We start from the raw sequence: 27383 nt of genomic DNA, 5'->3' as shown, positions 1-27383 counted from the left end.
CACACACACACACACACACACACACACACACACACACACACACACACACACACACACACACACACACACACACACACACACACACACACACACACACACACACACACACACACACACAGTCAGACACATTCTCTCAGGAGACAGACATGTTGTTGACAAACTGTTTATGATTAGCAGCTCCAGAGCAGGAATACACTGTAGTCTTCAGTCAACTATACAATAACAACATATTACAAAAATAAAGTGTGTGATGGTACACAATGTAATCCCCCTGCTTACCTCGGCTCCAAATTATAACCCCATGTCAGTTTGGTTTGAATATTTCTTTCTCCCTTAATCTTTTCTTGACTTTTCCTTTTTCTTTGTCTTCTCTCTCATCCCTTGTTCTCTTTCAACATGTTCTGCAGTGTAATGACCCCTCTCTGAGGCACAGCTCTGATTGGCTTAACTCCTGCACACCTGCAGTTAACTCCTCCCCCTCCCTGTATGTGTGTGCAAGTATATTTGTGGCGTGTGTGTCGTGTATGTGTGTGTGCATGCTAAAGACTGTGTGTGTATGTGTGTGTGTCTACAGCAGCTTACTGGGTTATTAAGTCTTTATCATGTTAAGCCTCATGTGGGAATATTTATACTGCTCCCTGAATGACTGTTTCCCCGCCTTGCATCAGGCTGCTTATTAATACAGGGAACTGGGAAGGGAGGAGGGAGGAGGGAGGCAGGAGGGGTGGGGGTGGGGGGGGTAGGGAGGAATATGGTCAGTGCCAATGCATCTCCACATCTCTCTCCATCTGTCACGCCCTCTTGCTCACTCTCTCTGTCTATCGCCACACCAGCTCTCTACTTTTTTATGCCTATGCCCTCTCTCTTTTTGATTTCCCTCTATATCTATCTCTCGTTCTGATTTCCCTCTCTATCTATCTCTTTCTGATTTCCCTCTCTATCTATCTCTTTCTGATTTCCCTCTCTATCTATCTCTCTTTCTGATTATCCTCTCTATCTATCTATCTATCTATCTATCTATCTATCTATCTATCTATCTATCTATCTATCTATCTATCTATCTATCTATCTCTCTTTCTGATTTCCCTCTATATCTATCTCTCTTTCTGATTTCCCTCTCTATCTATCTATCTCTCCCATTACCCCTCTCTATCTATCTCTCTCTCTCCCATTATCCCTCTCTATCTATCTCTCTCCCTTTATCCCTCTCTATCTATCTATCTATCTATCTATCTATCTATCTATCTATCTATCTATCTCTCTTTTATTTCCCTCTATATCTATCTCTCTTTCTGATTTCCCTCTCTATCTATCTATCTCTCCCATTACCCTCTCTATCTATCTCTCTCTCTCCCATTATCCCTCTCCATCTATCTATCTCCCTTTATCCCTCCATCTATCTATCTATCTATCTATCTATCTATCTATCTCTCTTTCTGATTTCCCTCTATATCTATCTCTCTTTCTGATTTCCCTCTCTATCTATCTATCTCTCCCATTACCCCTCTCTATCTATCTCTCTCTCTCCCATTATCCCTCTCTATCTATCTCTCTCCCTTTATCCCTCTCTATCTATCTCTCTCCCATTATCCATATATATCTATCTCTCTCCTTTTATCCCTCTCCATCTATCTCTCTCTCTCCCATTATCCCTCTCTATCTACCTCTCTCCCATTATCCCTCTCTATCTATCTCTCTCCCTTTATCCCTCTCCATCTATCTATCTCCCTTTATCCCTCTCTATCTATCTCTCTCCCATTATCCATATATATCTATCTCTCTCCCATTATCCCTCTCTATCTATCTCTCTCCTTTTATCCCTCTCCATCTATCTCCATCTATCTCTCTCCCTATCTATCTATCTATCTATCTATCTATCTATCTATCTATCTATCTATCTATCTATCTATCTATCTATCTATCTATCTATCTATCTATCTATCTATCTATCTATCTATCTATCTATCTCTCTTTCTGATTTCCCTCTATATCTATCTCTCTTTCTGATTTCCCTCTCTATCTAACTATCTCTCCCATTACCCCTCTCTATCTATCTCTCTCTCTCCCATTATCCCTCTCTATCTATCTCTCTCCCTTTATCCCTCTCTATCTATCTCTCTCCCATTATCCATATATATCTATCTCTCTCCTTTTATCCCTCTCCATCTATCTCCATCTCTCTCCCATTATCCCTCTATCTATCTACTATCTCCCATTATCCCTCTCTATCTATCTCTCTCCCTTTATCCCTCTCCATCTATCTATCTCCCTTTATCCCTCTCTATCTATCTCTCTCCCATTATCCATATATATCTATCTCTCTCCCTTTATCCCTCTCTATCTATCTCTCTCCCTTTATCCCTCTCTATCTATCTCTCTCCCATTATCCATATATATCTATCTCTCTCCTTTTATCCCTCTCCATCTATCTCTCTCTCTCCCATTATCCCTCTCTATCTACCTCTCTCCCATTATCCCTCTCTATCTATCTCTCTCCCTTTATCCCTCTCCATCTATCTATCTCCCTTTATCCCTCTCTATCTATCTCTCTCCCATTATCCATATATATCTATCTCTCTCCCTTTATCCCTCTCTATCTATCTCTCTCCCTTTATCCCTCTCTATCTATCTCTCTCCCATTATCCCTCTCTATCTATCTCTCTCCCATTATCCATATATATCTATCTCTCTCCCTTTATCCCTCTCCATCTATCTATCTCCCTTTATCCCTCTCTATCTATCTCTCTCCCATTATCCATATATATCTATCTCTCTCCCTTTATCCCTCTCTATCTATCTCTCTCCCATTATCCATATATATCTATCTCTCTCCCATTATCCCTCTCTATCTATCTCTCTCCTTTTATCCCTCTCCATCTATCTCTCTCCCTTTATCTCTCCTCCAGGCCACTGAAACAGAGCTCCTTGTGCAGTCGAACCCTGCTAAATAAAACCCCACAGGATTTAGATAACCCAGTCACACAACACATGCAAATAATAGCATAAACAGTCTCACCCAAACACTCCTCTTCAGGGGCAGCTAGCAAAGCCACATGCTGAGAACCTACTGTGAACATGAAGGCTGCTCTGCTCTGCTCTGCTCTGCTCTCCAGTCTACTGTGACCATGAAGGCTGCTCTGCTCTGCTCTGCTCTCCAGTCTACTGTGAACATGAAGGCTGCTCTGCTCTGCTCTCCAGTCTACTGTGAACATGAAGGCTGCTCTGCTCTGATCTGCTCTCCTGTCTACTGTGAACATGAAGGCTGCTCTGCTCTGCTCTCCAGTCTACTGTGAACATGAAGGTTGCTCTGCTCTGCTCTGCTCTGCTCTCCAGTCTACTGTGAACATGAAGGCTGCTCTGCTCTGATCTGCTCTCCTGTCTACTGTGAACATGAAGGCTGCTCTGCTCTGCTCTCCAGTCTACTGTGAACATGAAGGCTGCTCTGCTCTGCTCTGCTCTGCTCTCCAGTCTACTGTGAACATGAAGGCTGCTCTGCTCTGCTCTCCAGTCTACTGTGAACATGAAGGTTGCTCTGCTCTGCTCTCCAGTCTACTGTGAACATGAAGGCTGCTCTGCTCTGCTCTGCTCTGCTCTCCAGTCTACTGTGAACATGAAGGCTGCTCTGCTCTGCTCTCCAGTCTACTGTGAACATGAAGGCTGCTCTGCTCTGCTCTCCAGTCTACTGTGAACATGAAGGCTGCTCTGCTCTGCTCTCCAGTCTACTGTGAACATGAAGGCTGCTCTGCTCTGCTCTCCAGTCTACTGTGAACATGAAGGCTGCTCTGCTCTGCTCTCCAGTCTACTGTGAACATGAAGGCTGCTCTGCTCTGCTCTCCAGTCTACTGTGAACATGAAGGCTGCTCTGCTCTGCTCTCCAGTCTACTGTGAACATGAATGCTGCTCTGCTCTGCTCTCCAGTCTACTGTGAACATGATGGCTGCTCTGCTCTGCTCTCCAGTCTACTGTGAACATGAAGGTTGCTCTGCTCTGCTCTCCAGTCTACTGTGAACATGAATGCTGCTCTGCTCTGCTCTCCAGTCTACTGTGAACATGAATGCTGCTCTGCTCTGCTCTCCAGTCTACTGTGAACATGATGGCTGCTCTGCTCTGCTCCCCAGTCTACTGTGAACATGAAGGTTGCTCTGCTCTGCTCTCCAGTCTACTGTGAACATGATGGCTGCTCTGCTCTGCTCCCCAGTCTACTGTGAACATGATGGCTGCTCTGCTCTGCTCTCCAGTCTACTGTGAACATGAAGGTTGCTCTGCTCTGCTCTGCTCTCCAGTCTACTGTGAACATGAAGGCTGCTCTGCTCTGCTCTCCAGTCTACTGTGAACATGAAGGCTGCTCTGCTCTGCTCTCCAGTCTACTGTGAACATGAAGGTTGCTCTGCTCTGCTCTCCAGTCTACTGTGAACATGAAGGCTGCTCTGCTCTGCTCTGCTCTCCAGTCTACTGTGAACATGAAGGTTGCTCTGCTCTGCTCTCCAGTCTACTGTGAACATGAAGGTTGCTCTGCTCTGCTCTGCTCTGCTCTCCAGTCTACTGTGAACATGAAGGCTGCTCTGCTCTGCTCTCCAGTCTACTGTGAACATGAAGGCTGCTCTGCTCTGCTCTGCTCTCCAGTCTACTGTGAACATGAAGGCTGCTCTGCTCTGCTCTGCTCTGCTCTCCAGTCTACTGTGAACATGAAGGCTGCTCTGCTCTGCTCTGCTCTCCAGTCGACTGTGAACATGAAGGCTGCTCTGCTCTGCTCTCCAGTCTACTGTGAACATGAAGGCTGCTCTGCTCTGCTCTCCAGTCTACTGTAAACATGAAGGCTGCTCTGCTCTGATCTGCTCTCCTGTCTACTGTGAACATGAAGGCTGCTCTGCTCTACTCTGCTCTTCAGTCTACTGTGAACATGAAGGCTGCTCTGCTCTACTCTGCTCTTCAGTCTACTGTGAACATGAAGGTTGCTCTGCTCTGCTCTCCAGTCTACTGTGAACATGAAGGTTGCTCTGCTCTGCTCTCCAGTCTACTGTGAACATGAAGGTTGCTCTGCTCTGCTCTCCAGTCTACTGTGAACATGAAGGCTGCTCTGCTCTGCTCTCCAGTCTACTGTGAACATGAAGGCTGCTCTGCTCTACTCTGCTCTTCAGTCTACTGTGAACATGAAGGTTGCTCTGCTCTGCTCTCCAGTCTACTGTGAACATGAATGCTGCTCTGCTCTGCTCTCCAGTCTACTGTGAACATGAAGGTTGCTCTGCTCTGCTCTCCAGTCTACTGTGAACATGAATGCTGCTCTGCTCTGCTCTTCAGTCTACTGTGAACATGAAGGCTGCTCTGCTCTGCTCTCCAGTCTACTGTGAACATGAAGGTTGCTCTGCTCTGCTCTGCTCTCCAGTCTACTGTGAACATGATGGCTGCTCTGCTCTGCTCTCCAGTCTACTGTGAACATGAAGGTTGCTCTGCTCTGCTCTCCAGTCTACTGTGAACATGAAGGTTGCTCTGCTCTGCTCTCCAGTCTACTGTGAACATGATGGCTGCTCTGCTCTGCTCTCCAGTCTACTGTGAACATAAAGGTTGCTCTGCTCTGCTCTCCAGTCTACTGTGAACATGAAGGCTGCTCTGCTCTCCAGTCTACTGTGAACATTAAAGTTGCTCTGCTCTTCAGTCTACTGTGAACATGAAGGTTGCTCTGCTCTTCAGTCTACTGTGAACATGAAGGCTGCTCTGCTCTGCTCTGTCTAGTCTACTGTGAACATGAAGGCTGCTCTGCTCTCCAGTCTACTGTGAACATAAAGGTTGCTCTGCTCTGCTCTCCAGTCTACTGTGAACATGAAGGCTGCTCTGCTCTCCAGTCTACTGTGAACATTAAAGTTGCTCTGCTCTTCAGTCTACTGTGAACATGAAGGTTGCTCTGCTCTTCAGTCTACTGTGAACATGAAGGTTGCTCTGCTCTGCTCTCCAGTCTACTGTGAACATTAAAGTTGCTCTGCTCTTCAGTCTACTGTGAACATGAAGGTTGCTCTGCTCTTCAGTCTACTGTGAACATGAAGGTTGCTCTGCTCTGCTCTCCAGTCTACTGTGAACATGAAGGCTGCTCTGCTCTCCAGTCTACTGTGAACATGAAGGCTGCTCTGCTCTGCTCTCCAGTCTAATGTGTTGTCGCGCTCCCTGTATCTTTTCTTAAACTGAGAGCATTCAAGAAATGTGTATCTAAAATAAACACTTTTCTGTTTGAATGCAGTTTTCTCTACTCTCTGTTATAAACACTGGGTTTCTGAGCAGGGAGTGTTTGTGAAAGAGAGTGTGTGTGTGGTGTGTGGGTGTGTGTGTATATGTGTGTGTAGATAAATGAATGCTGGCTCTGTTTGTTTGTTTGAGTCACTAGAGGAAGGACAGGGTGTGTTTGTGTGAGCTAGGCCGTAGGCCAGAGGGCAGGTGCTTTTATTCTTTGTGTGTGTGTGTGCAGATAGTACGTGTGTGTATGTGTATATGTGTTTGTCATAAAGAGAGAGGGAGAATAGTGTGTCCATATGGCCTAATGTCTCTGTCCAGATGTAACCCCGTATTTCCCTCTCCACCCTGAACTTCCCCTGTAGCCTGCCTGCACCAGCACCATCAAAGGCCTCAACCCTTCCCGCTCGCCCCTCTCAGCCTGCCTATCCTCCCTCACCTCCCCCTGATCCACATTAGGACAGGCTGGAATGTCCTGACAGTAAAGGAAAGATCCTCGCTTGAAGACAGCGTAGCTTGAGGACTCAACCATTCCTCTTCTATAGGAGGGGGGTCCGCTCTGGAGAGACACACACATAGATGCACGCAGGGACACACATACTGGCTCTCTCTGTAGCCATGGCACACTGCTGCGCGTGGCATTACATTTTGGTGTGTCTGTGTGTGTGTTTGTGTGTCTGTGTGTGTGTCCTCAACCACCCAAAAGACCAACACTGCAGTACAGTCAACTACCTGTCCTCTTTCCTCCTCTGCTCTGTCAACGGGACAAAAGAAAAGAGGATGTGTGTCATTTCTGAGCTGCAGACAAGATGTTTGAATAAAACAGGTTAGAGGAAAGCAGGAATCCCCAAACACCAGTACACTCCACCTCACCGTCTCTCTTTTTATTCAGACATCTCTCACTCCCCCTCACCCTCTCTCTTTTTATTCAGACATCTCTCTCTCTCCCCATCACCCTCTCTTTTTATTCAGACATCTCTCACTCCCCCTCACCCTCTCTCTTTTTATTCAGACATCTCTCTCTCTCCCCATCACCCTCTCTTTTTTTCAGACATCTCTCTCTCCCCCTCACCCTCTCTCTTTTTATTCAGACATCTCTCACTCCCCCTCACCCTCTCTCTTTTTATTCAGACATCTCTCTCTCTCCCCATCACCCTCTCTTTTTTTCAGACATCTCTCTCTCCCCCTCACCCTCTCTCTTTTTATTCAGACATCTCTCACTCCCCCTCACCCTCTCTCTTTTTATTCAGACATCTCTCTCTCTCCCCATCACCCTCTCTTTTTATTCAGACATCTCTCACTCCCCCTCACCCTCTCTCTTTTTATTCAGACATCTCTCTCTCTCCCCATCACCCTCTCTCTTTATTCAGACATCTCTCTCTCCCCCTCACTACCCCTCTCTCTTTATTCAGACATCTCTCTCTCTCTCTCCCCTCTCACTCCCCCTCTCTCTTTATTCAGATCTCTCTCTCTCCCCCTCACTCCCTCTCTCTTTATTCAGACATCTCTCTCTCTCCCCCTCACTCCCCCTCTCTCTTTATTCAGACATCCCTCTCTCCCCCCTCACTCCCTCTCTCTTTATTCAGATCTCTCTCTCCCCCTCACTCCCTCTCTCTTTATTCAGACATTTCTCACTTTCTCCCACTCTATCTCACTCTCTTTTCTTTCCTCCTCTGCTACAGAGTGGATATCCTTTCGTTCAGCCCAGTTGAGTGGTTGCTAGTTGCGTTTTGCTTGCCTGGTTATGTCTGGTTAAGGCTACCTGTCTCTGGCTGCTCTGGCCCCTTCTCCAACACTAGCAAGTTAGCCTTCGGTGCATGGCTAAGCTAATGCTAGCTCTGGCTGGCCTGTATCCAGTGCTAGCAGGTGAGCTGCATTAGCCCCCAGACAGACAGGAGAGAGCAGAGAGCTACGGGCCAAGAATATTCAAGCTGGCTGGGCGGCTTCAAAGGGCCTCAGGCCTAGAGAGAGACAGACAGACCTGGCCCCTTCCCAGCGCCTACCCAGCTGATCTAGTCTAACATACAGGCTTAACTACTTCTTGGAACTACACACAGCTCACAGCCTATAATGCCAATCAGACAGTTGGAGTAGAGAAGGGATAGGCAACCAGATTCAGCCACGGAACAATTTTTGGATGGTCGGGGTCGGAACATAATTATAATCATTTGTAAACTGCAAATTGACCACAACTAAGCCTAAAAGAGAGAAATAACAATAACTTCATACCTTCATTACATTGAGACACGATCAAACGTGGGAATACTTGTAATCAGATTTCCAAATTAAACCATTTTTTTGGCTGATTTACTTTTTAGGCTTCCTGGATGGCCCAAAACTTTTTATTACGACAAACTTTGGGGGGCCCCCAAAAAATCATCCTCTCCCATCCCCTCTCCCATCCCCTCTTCTCCCATATCCTCCTCTCCCATCCCATCCCCTCCCATCTCCTCACCCATTTCCTCCTCTCCCATACCCTCTCCCATCCCCTCTTCTCCCATATCCTCCTCTCCCATCCACTCCCATCCACTCCCATCTCCTCACCCATCTCCTCCTCTCCCATATCCTCCTCTCCCAGCCTCTCCCATTTCCTCTCCCATCCTCTCCCATTTCCCAATATTCATCTACTGTAGATAAAGAACAATTCAATGATCATGGCCAGGGATCAACCTGACAGAGAGAGGAGAGAGACAGGGGAATAGGAGAGGTAGAGAAGGAGGGAGAGGGAAAGGAGGCCAGCTAGAGGAGGAGTGTCTTGAACCGAAGGAGACAATAATAAAAAGGCAATATTAAAAAAACACACCGAGCCACAACCTACATATGGTGCTGAGGCTGTCTGGGCATGTCTGTCTGTCTGTCTGTCTGTCTGTCTGTCTGTGTGTGTGTGTGTGTGTGTGTGTGTGTGTGTGTGTGTGTGTGTGTGTGTGTGTGTGTGTGTGTGTGTGTGTGTGTGTGTGTGTGTGTGTGTGTGTGTGTGTGTGTGTGTGTGTGTGTGTGTGTGTGTGTGTGTGTGTGTGAGTCTGTGGTTCTGTGAAGACAAAGTCCCTGTTTGCCGAGCCCATAAAGATTAGAACTCTCAGTCAGGTGGGTTTAGGAGCCATAGGTAAACACACACCACATTCCACACCGATGAGATCGCTCCGTGTGTGTGTGAGTGACCGGGGCAAACATACACTCCTGCCTCCATGCCGACCCCTCTTTTTAGAGTGCAGTAAGTGATTTACCAGCCTGCCCCGTAGACTGCTGTCTAAAAGTAGAGATCTCCACACACACATGGTCACACACACATGATGCATGCACATACACACTCAGACAAATATTTGGAGAAGGAGCAGGCCTCTCACACACCTCATTTATCTGAGGAAAAATCGCGAGTCGGAAGAATTGAGGGTTATGATTGTGAGTGTGTGTGTGTGTTTGCGTGTGTGTGTGTGTGTGTATGTATGTGTGTGTGTGTGTGTGTGTGTGTGTGTGTGTGTGTGTGTGTGTGTGTGTGTGTGTGTGTGTGTGTGTGTGTGTGTGTGTGTGTGTGTGTGTGTGTGTGTGTGTGTGTGTGTGTGTGTGAGGAATAGGGGTCAAGATATCGGCCGGTTAAACATCATCCTGTGATCATGAGGATGAATAATCCCCTCTGTCTCCCGCCTCTCTCCCCCTCCCTCTCTCTCCAGTGTTAGGGGGTAAGGGCAGCGTATGACAGTCCACAGTGCTAATACCCTGATTGTATTTAACATGGCGGAACAGAGGTTAGAGGGGGTAGAGAGAGAGAGAAAAAAGAGGTAGAGAGAAAGAGAGAGAATGGGAGAGAAAGAGAACAGAGGTGGTTTCTTTCTTACCATCAGAAACCAGCTAGCGCACCGCTAAGCAATTAGCAGCTAGGTCCTATGAGATACCTTTATTAGAATGACCTTCAGATGGAGAGAGAGAGAGAGGGAGAGGGAGAGGGGTGAGTTTAAGGGGAATGACTATAGGGGTGAGAGGGTGGGCAGGGAGGGGGAAGAAGGGAAAGAGAAGGGGATGACAGGTGGTCTGAGACGGGGGAGGATGGTGTGATGGTGAAAACGAGGAGAGGTTAAACGGAGGGCCCTGTGGTACTCAATCAAAACGCTTATCCAGACCTCTGTGGTGTCAAAACAAAATTATACTTATTACACCTGAAATGAACAGTGATGAAGAAGAGAGGGAGGAAAGAAAGAAAGAGAAATAAAGGAAGGGATGAGTGATAGTTGTACGTGAGTCTGTCTTCCTCGTGCCTAAACATCCGCCCTGCTCTCTGCTTCTGTCTTCCTGACACAGCACAGAGACAGGGAAAGATCCTGACGTGTGTGTGCGCGTGTGTGTGTGTATCACAGCATTCGGAGAGTGACAGGTGTCACATGAATCAAAAGATTCAGATTGGTGGTAGTAATTCATCCTGCGTTAGAGTGGGTCTCTGCCACGGTCGTTGTATGTTTGCGTGTGTGTGTGTGTGTGTGTGTGTGTGTGTGTGTGTGTGTGTGTGTGTGTGTGTGTGTGTGTGTGTGTGTGTGTGTGTGTGTGTGTGTGTGTGTGTGTGTGTGTGTGTGTGTGTGTGTGTGTGTGTGTGTGTGCGTGCGTGTCACTCTCGTCAAAAGTGTTTCATTTAGTTTCTCTCTGAAGAAAGCTCTCTCCACGTTAAATTATACAACAGGAGGCTTCTACACCAAACTGAATCCCTCCACTGTTTCATGGTATAAGGTCTGTCTCTGCTTGTTGTCTAAGTAACCGACACACACATTGGTCTGTCAGGAAATACATGTGCTGTTCTAAATGTTGTCACAGCCTTCCATATATTCAACATATATCTCCATGTGGAACAAGCAGTGTGATATGATCTTTCCCCCAGTCCAATACAAGGTCTGCTGTATGAATGGATCACTTGTGTGAAACAGTGAGTTAGCCTTCTCTCAGCCTTGTGGAGTCATCAGATCCCCCTGCAAATATTGACCTGGATATCCTACACATTCCACTATGACAACCTTGTAAACTCAATTACACAGATGAATCAACCTTTAATTATTTCTGTAGGAATACTATGTTCAATTCTGGGTGTTTTGCTTTTTTACATTTATTGTGGAAACGAGACTGTATTTAGCTATATGAATTACTGTAATTGTGCTTGTCAAATGCCTGAGGCAAAAACAGATTTTTATTTACACAATCAAAACGGTTACTAGGTAGATAAAACAAATACGCAGATTTAATTTCACCTGGAAACGAGCAGCGAAATGTCTTTATAAAGTGCTGAAACGGAATTAAAAAATGAGGACGGAAAAAAAAAGAATGAAAAAAATGGACATGATATAATTTTATACATCTGCTTTCAAGTCAGCCACTTTGCATTTCCCAGTTAATTAATAGATTGGATCAGAGAGGGTTTAATCAAATGTAATTGAATAAGTCCGTAATAAAAACAGGGTAGACTTTAAAGGAGACATGCGGGGAAACGATAGCATGTCCACTTTCAAATTAATTGAATTTTAGTACTTTTGAACTTCGTCCAAGGCATCACAGCATTAATTTATTCACACACCACATCTAAAAAGTGCTAGGCCTAGATGATATCCACACACACACACACACACACACACACACACACACACACACACACACACACACACACACACACACACACACACACACACACACACACACACACACACACACACACACACACACACACACACACACACACACACACACACACACACACACACACACACACACACACACACACTATGTTTATTGCTGTTTTTTTACACCTCAAAGGGTAAAAGCAGGACAACCAGACTCAGTTTGTACTGATAGTCTTTATTGTTAATCTGGTAATTGTTAGTTTCCTGCGATTCTTTCTCTCTTTTCTCCATGTTTTGTCTTTTGGAGCAAAACTAAAATATTAATTCTTTCGAAGGCAGTTCTCATTGCATTAAAAAATGTCTCTTTTATAATTTAGAAGAGAAAGAAAAATCTTTGTTAAAGTGACATGCTAATGAACAGGAGTAGAGCTAACACCAAGAGAATTATTACTGATTTGGAACATACTAATATTAATAGAATAATTTATGCTGCAATATAAATAAATGAAAAGAGTAATTCGTTTGAAAAAGGCCTTCAATTCAATGTAGGAAAAAATAAAATAAACACTTGGTCTCAGACAAGGGCCTTCACTTCCCTGCTGACGCCTCTATCAGAGGCAGCGAGGGCTGAAAGATAAACATTCGCTGTTCACTTTTAAAACACATTAATATTTCACTTGGCTAATTCAGAATTCACAAAGAACAACTTGTATTGCATGTCTTATTTTCATTTGTACTTGAAGAAAATGGTTTTGGACGATACAATTGCACTCCATCCGTGTAACTTTGGTGTATTTAGTTTTAAAATCAGAACCTGACACCCATCCTCCTCACCCCAATCATTCCCCCATACCGCGACGGGAGAAGAGGAAGAGGAGTGGACTGGATCGTTACCATCCTTATTACTCCTCATTAAAATACACGCATCACAAAGAAATACCATCACAAACCGTGTGTGTGTGTGTGTGTGTGTGTGTGTGTGTGTGTGTGTGTGTGTGTGTGTGTGTGTGTGTGTGTGTGTGTGTGTGTGTGTGTGTGTGTGTGTGTGTGTGTGTGTGTGTGTGTGTGTGTGTGTGTGTGTGTGTGTGTGTGTGTGTGTGTTTGCGCGCGCTCCTGTCCGTATGCAGAAGTGGAAAAAAAAGAACAATATAATTGGAGAAATGCAGTAATAATAGGTATTCACAAAATGATAATTCATATTAAACAGGGAGCATAAAGTCAGCCTCATTTGCATGTTTTAGATGATATGCATTTGAAAAGTAATTTCCGCGGGGCATATGAATGACATTAATTCCCGCGCGGGTTCTGCTATAGACCTGAAACTATCAAACATTCAAACATTTAACAGAGGAAGAAAAAGGCAGTCTCGCGCGTTGGCAAGGGCAGATTTCAAGGTTAAAGTATTTGAATGTGATTTTTAAAGTTCTGTCTGGGTTTGTTTAAAGTTGATCCTCTCCTAGTTAAGAGTTCCATTAACTGGAAGTCTGGCTGAGGCTCAGTTTAAACTGTGCTCCATGTGTTTGTGTGTTTCCCTCCCTTCCAGCCAGAATGACACTTCTCCTCCTAATCCACCTCCATTTCCTCAGTAATAACCATCTCTAACAGTGTCTGAATCTCCATTGTGACTCAGACAGTACTGGATGTGTGTGTTCCTGTCAAGACAGCCCTGCTTTACTGGAAAACCACGACTACTCGGCATGTACTAATCTACAGCCTACTATGAAGAGTAGACCCAGAATAGACCAGACTAAACCCAGTCCACTCCAGCCCTGTCACTGGCCCTACATACTGAGGATCTACAGACACTGCATGGCCTTCAGAGAGATGACTACCTGAGACAGCATCAACAAGACAAGAAGTTGTAGGGGAAAGATGGAGACAGAGAAGAATGGAAGAAAGTGAGGAAGAACGAGAGGAAGAGAAAGGGGGGGGGGAATTATTTAAAAAATCAGTAGAAAGAAAGAGAGGGGATCCCTTTTAGCCAGTGGGAGAGCGAGGGGAGAGGGGAGGAAGACAGAGGAAGACCCTGGGGCAGGAAGCAGTATGAATGTGTGTCTGGCTGCAGTGGAAAATGGGCCTTGGACACACAACACAGCCTGCCACATGACACCACATTCTTCTGCTATTAGAGAATCTGATCTCCAGCCACACTGACACACTGACTCATTTGTGTGTGCGTGTGTTTGTGTGTGCGTGTGTGTGTGTGCGCACATGTGCGTGTGTGTGTAGGCAGACGTATATGGGAGCGACCAGACAGCACACACCATCAAGATGTCCCCCACCTGTTAGTCCAACTTAGCCTTGGTCAACACACAGAGTGGGAAGAGTTGGGGTTGGGGGGGAGTAAAAGAGACAGACTAGACAAAACAAAGACAAGAGAAAAGACAACATGATGCATGCTTGTTGTTTGTGGTTAGTGTAACATGTGTAAACACGGCAGCCAGCTGGGAATATGGGAGTGGATGCTGACCTCATTAAGACTAGAAGGCTCCTGAACCACGGCTGCTTCACTCAGATACTGTATATTCAGAAGAACACTTTACTCCACAGGCAATTACAACAACCACAACTAAACACACAGCATCACAACACACAAACAACTGCACCACAAACTAAATACACAGACAGACAGACAGACACACGCGGGTTGAGTGGGGAAACCAGCAGCTGTGCACCACTCGAAAACACATATTTAACAGGGGCAGAAGGTACAGAGACAATGAAGAATTAAGAGGAAGACTCGTCTTTTATTGCATGAGCTACCCTCTCTCTCTTTACCTACCGCCCTCTCTCTCTCCGCCTCCCTTTTCTCTCTCTCTCCTTCTGCATCCCTCCCCCTCTGCATCCCCCTCTCTCCCTCTCTCCCTCCCTCTGCCACTCCGTCCCCTCTGCTCCTCTTTTGTCTGTGGTGTCCAAGCACAGTGATGAGGAGCATTTTGCTTAAGCAGACTTCAGAAGAGGGAGGGAAGTAGGGAGAGGGGAGGGGGGAGGGAAGTAGGGGAGGGGAGAGGAGGGGGAGAGGGGAGGGGGGAGGGGAGAGGGGAGGAGAGGAGAGGGAGGGAGGGGAGGAGGGGAGGAGGAGAGGAGAGGAGAGGAGAGGAGAGGAGAGGAGAGGAGAGGGGAGGGGAGGGGGAGAGGGAGGAGAGGAGAGGAGAGGAGCGGGGAGAGGAGAGGAGAGGAGAGGAGAGGAGAGGAGAGGAGGGAGAGGGGAGGGGGGAGAGGGGGAGAGGGGAGAGGGGGAGAGGGAGAGGGGGGAGGGGAGGGGAGGGAGAGGGAGGAGAGGAGAGGAGAGGAGAGGAGAGAGAGGGAGAGGAGAGGGAGAGGAGAGAGAGGAGAGGAGAGAGAGGAGGGGGAGAGGAGAGGAGAGGAGGGGAGAGGAGAGGAGAGGAGATGAGAGGAGATGAGATGAGATGAGATGAGATGAGAGATGAGATGAGATGAGATGAGATGAGAGATGAGATGAGATGAGATGAGAGGAGAGGAGAGGAGAGGAGAGGAGAGGAGAGGGGAGGGAGGAGAGGAGAGGAGAGGAGAGGAGAGGAGAGGAGAGGAGAGGAGAGGAGAGGGAGAGGGAGGAGGGAGAGGGGGGGAGGGGAGGGGAGAGGGAGGAGAAAACAGCTTATCTAGGGGCAGTAAAAGTGGGCTAATTCGGCCTTGGAAATATGTTTGTCTTTTTTCTCAGCAAGTCACTGCAGATCTGTTCATCTCAACCACACCAGGAGAGAAAAATTAAAGAAGATTATATTCCTTAAAACACAATTCAGGACGGGGTGAAAGATTCCTTGACACACACACACACACACACGACATCAACAAGATTTCCAAACAGTCATACAAAAGCATCTGTCAGCGGAGATTAGCAGTTCATGATGTCAAATCTGATAGTGACACAGACGACAGTAATAATATCCCTATGTAGTATGTTGTAATATGAGAGATAAACTGCTTGGGGATCAACTGCTTGGAGCTAAACTGCTTGGAGCTAAACTGCTTGGAGCTAGCCTATCCTATTAGTTCAGCCTATCCTCACAAAGTCACATTTCAGTACTGGGACTTGGAACTCAATCCCATATCAATACAATGCTAAATAAAGAGCATTAACTGACACACAAATAAGAAACGAACTTGCCAGATCAATGTTATGAGCAATTTGGGCAAATTGCTGCTTAATGCACACCTCCCCTGGGCTCAGATCGTTCAGCTAATGGAGGAGTCTGCTGTGGCCTCTGAGGCCCTTACTGACCAAACAGGCCCCTGAGGTTCTCTCTCTCTTTCTCTCTGTCTCGCTCTCCAGCCATGGGTTACATCGACCTCTGCTTTTTCAATGAAAAACGGTGATTTCTTATTGTTGGGCGTAGGAGAGCTTGCATTCTGTGTGTGTGTGTGTGTGGGTGTGTGAAAGTGCATATGTGTGTGTGTGTGTGTGTGTGTGTGTGTGTGTGTGTGTGTGTGTGTGTGTGTGTGTGTGTGTGTGTGTGTGTGTGTGTGTGTGTGTGTGTGTGTGTGTGTGTGTGTGTGTGTGTGTGTGTGTGTGTGTGTGTGTGTGTGTATTCTCCATTGGTGAGGGTGAAATGCACAGCTTGATCGTTTCAAGCCTGTGTGATAGTGAGGGGGTGGAAGAGGGAGGAGTGAGAGAGAGAGGTAAAGAGGGTGGAATCTCTCTCTCTCTAAACGTGTCTGGTATCCCTCACAATGGACCCCTGACTTCTAATTCTGTTCTTCCCTTCATCCGTCTTCTTTAATAACAGTGAAAAAACAAGGGATGAAATAAAGAGCGATGGAAAAAACCTGCATATTTGTCATTTACGATTGTTTACCTTTTTCACGGCAAATTGACTTTTACATCTCCTTTTCCTGGAAGCACTGTGCTCTGGGCTCGCCTGCCAGACCTGTCTGGCTCTGGGTTCGCCTGCCAGACCTGTCTGGCTCTGGGATGGGCTGCCAGGCTTGTCTCCAGGCTTTATGACCTGGCTCTCAAAGGGACTTTTAAATCTCTAAAGTCATTTCATATGATACAATACTGCTTTTGTCCTAACCACCTCTGTTTCTCACTCTCTCTCTGTTTCTCTCTCTCTCTCTCTCTCTCTCTCTCTCTCTCTCTCTCTCTCTCTCTCTCTCTCTCTCTCTCTCTCTCTCTCTCTTTTCTTCTCTTTTTCTCTCTCTCTCTCTCTCTCTCTCTCTCTCTCTCTCTCCTCTCTCTCCCTCTCCTTGCTTTCATTCCGTTTTCTTCCTCTCTCCTCTCTCTAAGTGTCAAACTGCTTTGCTTTATTCTTGGCCAGGTCGCAGTTGTAAATGATAACTTCTCTCTCTCTTCTCAACTCCCTCTCCTCTCTCTCTCTCAAATAAAGGTCCCTCTAAAAATAAAATCTATAGTTTGAGTGTGTGTCGTAAAGATGCTCTCCCTCTTTCATGCTCTCCCTTCTTCATTGCCCATGTCTCTTTGTCTACAGAACAAAAGATAGACTTGTTGAGTCATGACAGCATGACTATCAAACTCTCCCTCTCTCTGCCCCTCTAGAAGCCTTTGAAGACTCTCCCTCTCTAGCGTTGCTATATTGTCTCTCCCTCTCTCTCCTTGTCCCTGGGGTTATATGTTGGATACTCTCTTCTGTATCTCTCTCATCCTTGGCAAATCCCTTGCTTTCATTCCGCATGGCTGGAGGAGAGGTCGAACTGCTTTGCTTTATTCTTGGCCAGGTCGCAGTTGTAAATGATAACTTGTTCTCAACTAGCCTACCTGGTTAAATAAAGGTGAAATAAAAATAAAATAAATAGTTTGAGTGTGTGTCGTAAAGATGCAGGCTTTCATGCTCTCTTCTTCATTGCCCATGTGTGTTTGTCTACAGAACAAAAGATAGACTTGTTGAGTCATGACAGCATGACTATCAAACTGAGGGAACGTGCCCCTCTAGAAGCCTTTGAAGACATGCAGTAGCGTTGCTATATTGTAGCTGGGTGGAGTGTTGTGGTGGGGTTATATGTTGGATACGGTGGGGTTCTGTATTGGGTGGCATTTGGCAAATAGTCTAGGAGGCATGGCTGGAGGAGAGGAGAGGAGAGGATAGGAGAGGAGAGGAGAGGAGAGAAGAGAAGAGAAGAGAAGAGAAGAGAAGAGAAGAGAAGAGAAGAGAAGAGAAGAGAAGAGAGGAGAGGAGAGGAGAGGAGAGGAGAGGAGAGGAGAGGAGAGGAGAGGAGAGGAGAGGAGAGGAGAGAGGAGAGGAGAGGAGAGGAGAGGAGAGGAGAGGAGAGGAGGACCTACCTCCCGTGTAGCTCAGTGCTGAATTAGCCCTAGGTCCAGGAATAGAGCTTAGCAGGCTGAAGTGCAGGCCCCAGTAGGGAGCAGAGAGGAAGCCTACAGTAATGGTATGTTTGGAAGGACCAACCCAAACAAGCAGCCAGGGCATGGCAAGGCCATAGGACCAGAACAGATGCTGTTAGGGTGTGCTTTGGAGGAACACACACACATGTCCAAATAAAGAGTTGACTAAGAATTGTCTCAGTGTTCAGGGCTCTAAAGCACTCCAGAGAGTCTGTTAGTTATCCATGTCTGTTAGTAAACACTGAGTGTTATAGCACAGAGAGAGGCGTCAGAGACTAATTTTATGCTACTCTCCATATTCACACTAATGAGCGAGAGAGGACTGAGAAACCCCACGCCTTCACTTCCTAAGTACTCCCAAAGGACGACCAACACACACACACACACACACACACACACACACACACACACACACACACACACACACACACACACACACACACACACACACACACACACACACACACACACACACACACACACACACACACACACACACACACACACAGCATAATTATTCCAAAGAGCCGTCATTTCCAGCTGACATTTAAATGTGTTCACCTGTTGCAAAGTGAGAGAATAATAAAATCATGATATCAGATCACCACATTATAATCGCTGAAGAGATCTGCTAATTGGTGGAACTCCTCTCTCTGTAAACACGCAGGTCAGTGTGTGTATATGTGGACACTTAATGTGCATTTAGCAAACAAACATTAACAGTGTTCGCCTTGCAATTAGAACCAGGTGTCAGAGAATACTCAGCCCCCTGCACACACACCCACGCTGTGCGGTTGAACCCAATCTTTCCATCGTAATTATGCCAAATTAAAATGGTGGTTAGCAGTGCTAGTGCTGGCTAGTGTTTTAAGGAGATGTGTGCGTTTGTGTGTGTGTGTGTGTCAGGGCCTCTCAGAATTGATCAGAGCGGTGGTGATTTTTTCCTGTGTCAACCAATTAACACCTCCCCACCCGCCACCCCAAAACCCACAGCCCACCATCCACCACCACAGCAGGTGTGTATGTGTGTGTGAGTGATGCCCGGCTTGACTCCTAACCCACAGTTCCCGCGGATATATATGGGCGGGTTGAATAAAGGGAAAACTATACCTTAAAAAATACAAATACATTCAATTATTGTGCAATTTATATCTACAGGCTACATTGATGTGTTTCTTTCTGGCCTAAGATTTAGGGCCTATCTTTACACGCCCCAAATAGCCTGCACGCCAATCGGCAAACGATTTTGGGAACTGTCAGAAAAAGTAAATGTTGATTCTCTGAGGCAAAAAGGACACAATGCCAGAGATGATTTTATTAAGAGAAAATCTGCTAAATGGAGAGCTGAAAGAGAGGGCCAGAAAAGTCATGTTTGGAAAAGATTTGGTGAAGCGCTAAAAGAGAATGATAGCAGTGATAATGTGTGTGATGATTGTGAAGCACTATACTATACATTTACAAGATGGGGACTTGTCAAGGGAACTGTTGCCTACTGTTCAGATGGGTGAAACTGATATCTGGACACTGACTGTTGGTCTATAACCTGCACGTAGCCTTAATATTAACTGATGCAGAATTATGCATTTTTTTGCAGTAAAATTATACACCAAATGTACATTTTGACTCAGGAAAAGGAGTGGAGAAATATGATTTATTTCTTTCAGCATCATGACAGAATGAGAATGTGCAGTCAGGGACCATCTGTAGCGGTGCTATCTTTATCAGCATCATAAAAGCTGATACTATTTCAACCACATAAAATGTGAATCCACGCCGAAGTGGACCCTTATCAGAAACATGTTGGGTCGTTTTCACAGCTTTCTATTTCCTTACAACCGGTCAAACTGATGTCATTTGAAAAAAATTGTGTTTTGAGTGTTTGCATTTTGTCCCCGGTCCCTAAACGTCTTTGCTCTGCGAATGAAGCAGCGATGACAGGGAAAACTTTACTGATGTCTAGATGGAAGCATTCAATCTATCATTTATGACATCATTCTGGTGAGCAAGGGTTTATTTCCTCTTCTAGGGCAGCATACAATGACAGAAGAGAAGAAGCATTTATATAATTAAAGACAAGTTGACTAACAAATAGTCCACCAAAATGTTGGAAATGATGAGCAGAAACAAATCTAAATCAGGGGGAAAATCCAGCACCCGTGTGGCAGCCTGCAGTGTATTTTCTATACTAGAGGGTTTAGGATGGGAACGGACCTCTGTAAAGGGTCTCTCTAGTGTAATGAGGGGTCTACAGGCTCAATGCGTTTTATAGAAGCACTATCATGCTCAACCGGTTTTGCATTATTTGCATGTAGCAGTATTTTAATACAGAGCTGTGGTGGAACCTAGTGTATACAACACCCATCCAGCAGGAACCCACAGACACGTGCGCACACACACACACACACACACACACACACACACACACACACACACACACACACACACACACACACACACACACACACACACACACACACACACACACACACACACACACACACAGCGTTCCCAATAGATTCCTCTGAGTACATGCAGACACTGACACACCTACAGACACAGACACACCAACAGACACTGTCACACCTACAGACAGACACACCTACAGACAGACACACCTATAGACACACACACATACAGACACAGACCACAGGAGGTTGGTGGCACCTTAATTGAGGAGGATGGGCTCGTGGTAATGACTGGAGCGGAACCAGTGAAATGGTATCAAATACATCAAACACAAAGTTTCCATGGAAACCATGTGTTTGATGCCATTCCCTTCGCCCCTTTGCAGACATTATTATGAGCCGTCCTCCCCTCAGCAGCCTCCTGTGATACATTCACAAACACACATACACACACTGACAGACAGACAGAAACATACAAAAGAGATCAGACATACCTTGAAATCACACAATCATTGTGTCTGTCCATGTGTGGTTTGTGGGGAACTTGGAGTGACCCAACCAAACCACCCACCCACCCACCCACCCGCCAACCACCCACCCACCCACCCATCAACCACCCACCCACCCACCCACCAACCCACCCACCCACCCACCCACACACACCAGCTCCCTGCCCAGTATTTGTGGTGGCTGAATGCAGCTGGTAACATCTGGATGTATTTTAGCTGTGTTTACATTTCCAAAACTACACACACACACACACACACACACACACACACACACACACACACACACACACACACACACACACACACACACACACACACACACACACACACACACACACACACACACACACACACACACACACACACACACACAGTCTGAAAAACAGTGCAGGTGCCAGAAAAGTAATAAAGGAAGGAGCAGGTCACAAAAGGAGATTGTATAAACTCTTGGACCCACACACACGTTCAACACACACTAGTCATTCCTCCCCATCGTCCTGCTGGCGCTCACTTTTCACTAACACACAAGGCGCCACAGCCCTGCTCCAGCAATAACTTCAGAAAACTGGAGAACAACGAAAATATGAAGAGGAGACGGGAAAGGGATGGGAGGAGGAAAAGAAAGGGATGGGAGGAGGAAAAGAAAGGGATGGGAGGAGGAAAAGAAAGGGATGGGAGGAGGAAAAGAAAGGGATGGGAGGAGGAAAAGAAAGGGATGGGAGGAGGAAAAGAAAGGGATGGGAGGAGGAAAAGAAAGGGATGGGAGGAGGAAAATAAAGGAAGAAAAAAGAGAGAGTGATCAATGAAGAAGACAATGGACAGATGTGCAGCAAGGCCTGTGGAAGGCTTGGTGTCGGACATGCTGGAGCTGTGAGTGTTGGCAGAGGTGTCTATCTCTCTCTCTCTCTCTCTCTCTCTCTCTCTCTCTCTCTCCATTCTGTTACCTCACCCTCTAGAGTGTGTCGGGACCAAGGGCACAGACCCAGAAGAGACAGACAAACAGACCAACACAGTCATGCTGTTTAATGGTGACCGGCTGGGTTTTTAAACGTATTCAGTACTACCATTCTACCACAGACCCGCTTATCGCATCAGCTTCAAAATGGCCTCCCTATTACTGCCAACCACCCAACACCCACTCTTATACATACACTGCCACGGAAATAAACCTGTTTCCACGAACTCATACACACACACACACACAAACACACACACACACACACACACACACACACACACACACACACACACACACACACACACACACACACACACACACACACACACACACACACACACACACACACACACACACACACACACACACACACACACACACACACACACACACACACACACACACACACACACACACACACACACACACACACACACGCAGCTGCAAGTCGAATTTTGTTCAGCCTAATCAAAACAGACACAGAATAGCCCTGTTGGACTGACGTCATCTAACCCCAATACAGGCTCTGGTCCACAGACACACACACACACACAAAAAGAAACACAGAGAGAGAGAAGGCCGTACTGTGTAGGATGTAATTTCAGTGATTGAGTATAATTTACCCGTGTAACATGAAACCCAGAAGGCCAAAAAGAGTGACCCCATAGATCAAAACCAAACCAGCAGTACTGGGAGGGGGGTAGTACACGTACACACACACACACACACACACACACACACACACACACACACACACACACACTCACACGGATGCTTTGTTTAGCCAATTCCAGCTCATCCCAAGCTCTGTTGAATCGCTTGATAAGTTTCCGTTTGGAAGATAAAAACAAATATACGTGTCATTTAGTTTTACTCAGTGGAAGTCCAGGTGTTTGTAAACCAGCGTAGTGATCTGTGATTGTTGTTCCAATGCCCAGTTAAATAAAGACAAAACACCAAAGGGTCAGTCAATTAAGAATACATTTGGATTTGAATGTTGCCACACACAAAGTGTCCTTGGGATCACAGTAATCCGCTCAGGTATTCCACTTTCCAGTGGCTCACCCCTCGCCTCTGACAAACACACACACACACACACGGGAGATTAATAGAGATCCCGTGGCACAGGGAGACTTCTGATGGGTTTAACATCAGGAACGATTGTTACTAAAGAACGGCGAGTCTCCCCTGAGAAAAAACACATCGGACGATCACATGACGACAGTTCAGACCCCTGGGAACCCAAGCAGTCACGTCCACCACAATCTAGGGTTTAGAGTCTGGAATTCAAGACAACACTTTACATTTAGATATATTGTATAGATGATTTACAAGTCGATTTATTAATACAAAGTTTATATTAAACAGCTATAAATCATTGGTAGATATAGTATGATAGTTGAACTATTAGTTATTAACAGTGTATTAACTAGGCTACTTTAAAACCCTTCATAAACACTCAAACGATATCTTCAAGTGTTACTAAATGTAATCATTCATGTTTTCAGAACTTCATCGACTGATAGCGCTTAGAATTTAGATCAGGAGTAGAACCTGTGTTGAGGTTACAGTCATCAGGAATGTATTTAAACATGTGTTTTTCATTCAGGATAAAAGAGAATCACTGTGAAACAAATGAACCCTATTAAGAGAAGTTTACGCTGAAGGTGACAGAATGAATTAATTTAGCTAAACCATTAAGACCTGTTACCTTCAACCCACTGAAGGATTTACACCCAACTAATTAGCATGCTCCATTTTCTCTAATAATAATAATGGAATAACTTAATAGGTTAGAATTCAATCCCATATTCATATGTTCATTTCTGTCTGATTCTCAACGCTGAGAACCACTCTTCTACTAATGCAATGTCACATCCAGAACTGTCACACAGGAGACAAAATCATTTCAAGTGGTGTCGGGATTTAAACACACAAAGGGAAATGATATTAAAACGATAAAAGGTATTCTCTCTGTAGGTTACGTTGGCGTTTCACGAGAGCGCCGGTAAATATGGTAAAGATGTTTCCTGTCCCAGTTTTGGAAAGAGGTGTTTCTGGGTAATTAAAATATAATTGTGGAGCGTATTCGATTCCTTCTCTCCTCCACAGATCTCCCTCTTTTTCTCTCTCGTTCTCTCTATCTTTTTAATTGCCTCTGTTTCCTGTCTCAGCTAGCTGACTGTTTAAACGTAACATTTTGAACAGAACACAGAAATCAAAGCACAGAGTATGTTTCTAGACCAGAAACACAGAGCTGTGTTTATCAAGTCCTCTGTTAATTCCAATTCAAATAATATTCAAATACAGCTATTGTTTAATTTACGGCATTCTTTAAAAAAAAAAATCATTTATTTTTAGCTTGTTGCATCTTTGCAGCATTTAATTACCATATGATTGGGGATATCTATACATGGTGATGTTCAAATGTAGGTTATATTTTCCTCTTTTGTGCGATTGAACACAAATATATAGTACGTCTCAGAGGATGAGCCGAATAGACAGACAACTTGTGGAAAAAGTCTGTTGCAAACAGTTAGTTTGAATTGATCTGAAACCTACTGTATCTATAACCCATTTTATTCACCTGTGGTGTAATAACCCTCCAGCTACAGAAACTCAGCTCGTCTTCAGCTACCAAACCTACCAGCAGCACTACATCTTTAAACATCCCTCCCTTCTCTTCCTCTCTCCTCTCTGCTTCTTCTCCCTGGGTGAAAGGTAAGTGACACGTTAGACAGGCACAGAAAAGGAGTCAATATCCTCAGGAGGCCTGGGAGGATTAGAAAATGTCACTTTCTCTCTGCAGACGGAGAGGGCCAACACTGGAGCACACACACACACACACAATACAGTTTCAATAATACACACATTGGTTGTCTCCAGGGCTTCAGCAGGAATATCTCATGACTTACACACCACTGCCTGCTCAATGAACACACACACACTCCCTGGTTCCTCATCATATCTTCCTGTCTACAGTATATTCAGACCTAACAGCATTTTTACCACAAGAAAATCATCTCCAATGTAGTAAGTGATGCTGGTAAATATACGTTCAACTCACCATACACACACTGGTACAGTTGGAATAAGGTGAGCACTCAAACACACACAAAATACTGTAAACACACTCCTGTGTCTCGGTGCCAATCTGTGACGTCTCTTGAGTGTTGAGGTTTTCTATTAAAACTATAAAAGGTGCTGGAGAAAGGGGAAGAGTTCACATTATCTAAGAGAATTCCAATTAACACTCTCCCCCACAGTAATTAGCTATTAAAATAGCTAATGAACAAACCCCAAACCCCAACGAGACGCCACCGCAACGCAGCTCTATAATTCATTCTACAATCACAACCATCTCCCGCATAAAGGACTGTGATAATACGTTTGATGAAATGGACAGAACGAACAAAAATGATGTTATGTAAATGAAGTGTAAATAAGTGTAAATAAAACACTGTCCGTCTGCGCGCATGAAGCTTAAGCCACTTCTGCTTTTGTTCTTCTCTCATCCATTTATTCTCTCACTCTGTTATTCTGTTGTTTCTCCCTTCGGCCGTCTGACAGAGGGAAAGGGGGAGGGAGGGAGGGGGAGGGGAGGGAGGGAGGGAGGGAGGGAGGGGGAGGGAGGGAGGGAGGGAGGGAGGGAGGGAGGGAGGGAGGGAGGGACCTTCTCACACAGAACTAATTAATAGATAGCATGTTGAAGTTACTGTCACACACATTTCCAAACACACATACACACTTTTTGTAACACTCACACTTACAGTCATACACATCAAAACAAACAGATAGCATTAATATACTTCAGGTTTATTAAAGGGGGAAGCTGGGCTCTGCACACACACACACTTCAGCTCCTCAGAGCGATAAGACGTTTATTACTAACTGTAAACGAGTGCACACCCAATTAAAGAGAGGAGAGAGAAAAATCCAAGAATTAGCTTGTTAAGCTGGGAGAGAGAGAGAGAGAGAGAGAGAGAGAGAGAGAGAGAGAGAGTGTGTGTGTGTGTGTGTGTGTGTGTGTGTGTGTGTGTGTGTGTGTGTGTGTGTGTGTGTGTGTGTGTGTGTGTGTGTGTGTGTGTGTGTGTGTGTGTGTGTGTGTGTGTGTGTGTGTGTGTGTGTGAGAGAAAAAGAAAAGGAGATGAACTAGAAAGAGGAAAAGAAGAATTCAAGCCTCCAATCTGTCTGTCACTCATTAACTGTAGCTGGGTCAGTTCTTCCACCGCAAGAAGCAACCAGACACGCCCCTTGCCCTCTTTTTCTCCTTTATGTCTTTTTTTTACAGGGGCTTCTTGGCCCCACAGTAACGTCAGGGGCTTCTTGGCCCCACAGTAACGTCAGGGGCTTCTTGGCCCCACAGTAACGTCAGGGGCTTCTTGGCCCCACAGTAACGTCAGGGGCTTCTTGGCCCCACAGTAAAGTCAGTGCAGCACCTATTAAAACAGCATGTGTCCCAGCCTGCTGCACACACACACACACACACACACACACACACACACACACACACACACACACACACCACACGCACGCACGCACGCACGCACGCACGCACGCACGCACACACACACACACACACACACACACACACACACACACACACACACACACACACACAGTGTCGTGCACTTGACCATTCCACATGTTTTACCATTGGGGGGCCAGAGACAGAGGGGGTTGTGTGTGTGATGCAGGCCTGGGTTAATGTATAAAGCTACAGAGATGACCAATACTGATGACTGGAGGTCCACTGGGGGCCTAAAACACTTTCCACAATATTACAATCTTTAAAAATTCACTCTGTCAATCCATCTGCGTTCCATATATAGGCAATGGCTTCCTCTCTATTATATTCCCACAGCCGTTGAATCTTGTACACACACTCTGTCTCTCGTGAGCCCAGAGGCCAGTGTTTCTGCGTAAACGGCAGTTTTAATATGCTGAGATACTCATCAGGAAGATTTTACACTGATTTTACCAGAATGAAACACACACACACGCAGACGCACACGCACGCATACGCGCACACACACACACACACACACACACACACACACACACACACACACACACACACACACACACACACACACACACACACACACACACACACACACACACACACACACACATCCTCTAATACCGCTGAGCTCTCTCTATCAAACACAGATCCCTATCTGGACAAGACAAACTGCGATAAAGTCACTCTCTAACTACGCCAATCGATGAAAGTCATTTATTTACCTCACTAGGCAATTTCTGCTCCATCTTCAGAAAGAGGGAGATGGCGAGAGGTGGGGGCTAGGAGGGCAGGGAGAGAGGAAGAAAGTTTGGCAGGGCTGTGTGAATGGTGTGTAAATGAATCTAGCTGTAGTGTAA

At 45.6% G+C, this 27383-nt stretch overlaps 1 protein-coding gene across 10 annotated transcripts in view; it reads right to left on the bottom strand.

The window, feature by feature from the left end:
- Positions 1 to 27383, bottom strand: part of LOC118373815 (forkhead box protein P4-like) — a 181568-nt gene that overhangs the window by 122919 nt on the left and 31266 nt on the right. Inside the window, exon 2 of one of the 10 annotated variants that reach the window (XM_052526847.1) lies at positions 24649 to 24711. The exons of 8 other annotated variants lie outside the window; for them this stretch is intronic. The gene's annotated coding sequence lies outside the window, so the exon portion shown is untranslated. Of the gene's footprint in view, positions 1 to 279; positions 1232 to 24648; positions 24712 to 27383 lie in introns of those variants that run through there. One more of the 10 variants, XM_052526845.1, reaches the window with a different exon arrangement.

Source organism: Oncorhynchus keta, chromosome 10, assembly GCF_023373465.1.
Source record: "Oncorhynchus keta strain PuntledgeMale-10-30-2019 chromosome 10, Oket_V2, whole genome shotgun sequence".
Lineage (NCBI taxonomy): Eukaryota > Metazoa > Chordata > Actinopteri > Salmoniformes > Salmonidae > Oncorhynchus > Oncorhynchus keta.
This window is presented reverse-complemented; position numbering and strand designations above follow the sequence as displayed.